A 2,196-nucleotide genomic window follows, 5' to 3' on the forward strand; every position below is an offset into this window, starting at 1 on the left:
AAATCACCCCCCAGGGGGATGGTCACGCTGCAATCCCTTCTCCTCCATTCTCCTTTTGGGATCTTGGGCACGCATGCACACGCACCCGGCGTGAGTTTTAAGCCACCGGGTCCGGGACATGAACCGCGGTTGACTATGTGGGAGTCCAGCGACATAGCCATTACACTAACTGCTGGTTCCCTGGTAAGGATTTTTTTTTTAATCTCGTCTTCCTTGATTCCTTAATTTCCCTCTTCTCCTTACCCCATAGGATCTCCCCAACTCAAAAGCAGACCCCGCTTCCATCTCCAGACTCCTGGCCTAAGGGACACTGAGGCAGAGCATCCTGCCTCAGCTTCAGCCCCAGCAGCCCCAAGTCCACAGACCCCCCCCCATCTCTTGTCAGCCAGGTAGGACTTTTTCTCTCTTCTTCTTTGATTTGTTAATTTCCTACTTCTTCTTACCATACAAGATCACCCCCAGCTCAACAGCAGACCCCACTTCCATCTCCAGACTCCAGGCCTAAGGGACACAGCGGCAGACCTCCCCGCCTCGGCTCCAGCCTTGGCAGCCCCAAGTTCAGAGACCCCCATATCTCTGTCAGCCAGGATTGCCTCCAGCTCAACAGCAGACCCCACTTCCATCTCCTGACTCCTGGCCTAAGGGACACTGAGGCAGAGCCCCCTGCCTCAGCTCCAGCCCCAGCAGCCCGAAGTCCAGAGACCCCCCTATCTCTGTCAGCCACGTAGGGATATTTTAAATCTTATCTTCCTTGATTCGTTAATTTCCCTCTTCTCCTTACCCCACAGGATCTCCCCAACTCAACAGCAGGCCCCACTTCCATCTCCAGACCCCTGGCCTAAGGGACAGTGAGGCAAGGCCCCCTGCCTCAGCTCCAGCCCTGTCAGCCCCAAGTCCTGAGATCTCCCCATCTCTGTCAGCCAGGGTCGCTCCCAGCTCAACAGCAGACCACACTTCCATCTCCTGACTCATGGCCTAAGGGACACTGAGGCAGAGCCCCCTGCCTCAGCTCCAGCCCCAGCAGCCCGAAGTCCAGAGACCCCCCTATCTCTGTCAGCCAGGTAAGGCTTTTTTTTCTCTTCTTCTTTGATTTGTTAATTTTCCACTTCTCCTTACCCCACAGAATCGCCCCCAAGTCAACAGCAGACCCCACTTTCATGTCCAGACTCCTGGCCTAAGGGACACTGAAGCAGGACCCCCAGCCTCAGCTCCAGCTCCAACAGCCCCAAGTCTGGAGATCCCCCTATCTCTGTCAGCCAGGTAAGACTTTTTAAAAAAATCTCTTCTTCTTTGATTTGTTAATTTCTCACTTCTCCTTACCACACCAGATATCCCCCAGCTCTACAGCAGACCCCACTTCCATCTCTGGACGCCTGGCCTAAGGGACACTGAGGCAGGGTCCCCTGCCTCAGCTTCAGCCCCGGCAGCCCTAAGTCCAGAGAACCCTCATCTCTGTCAGTCAAAATCACCCCCAGCTCAACAGCAGATCCCACTTCCATCTCTAGACTCGTGGTCTAAGGAACATGAGTCCCTTAGCTGGTCTAAGGGACAGGACCCCCTTAGTCCTCAGCTCCAGCCCTGGCAGCCCCAAATTCAGAGACCCCCTGTCTTCGTCAGCCAGGTAGGCCTTTTTTTTTTTCCTCCTCTTTTTTGATTGATTAATTTCCCACTTCTCCTTACCACACAGGATTGCCCACAGCTCAACAGCAGACCTCACTTCCATCTCCAGACTGCTGGCAAAATAGCACACCGCACCACACAACTTTTTCTTTATTTTCCTTCTTACATTCTTTCCTCTTATTTGGTCTTCCCTTACTCTTCCTCCAGCCTACCTCATGGACTAGATAGATCTAGAATCATAATTCTGAAGTACTCTGGTATTGTAAGACTCCCCAGGGTCCTCCCTTTTACCGAAACACCTAGAAAAAGGAGATTCTGCTCTTCACAAACCTGAATAGAATCCTCCTTGGAACACATTACTAAACACAACAGAAGAGAGACTTCGGCACACATCAGTCCATAGCAAAAGGGAAACACACTTGCTCCTAGTCAAAGAAACATTCTCCTAAAAGGTATTCCAAAGTGAATACATCTCCCAATAACTAGAAGTAAAAGAAGAGCCTCAGGTCTGAATAAACCAGGAAATATGTCTCCATCAAAAGAACACAGTGACTCCCCTCCACTTTTTTTTTTTTT

Source organism: Tupaia chinensis, unplaced genomic scaffold (genome assembly GCF_000334495.1).
Source record: "Tupaia chinensis unplaced genomic scaffold, TupChi_1.0 Scaffold138400_2, whole genome shotgun sequence".
In the NCBI taxonomy this organism is placed as follows: domain Eukaryota; kingdom Metazoa; phylum Chordata; class Mammalia; order Scandentia; family Tupaiidae; genus Tupaia; species Tupaia belangeri.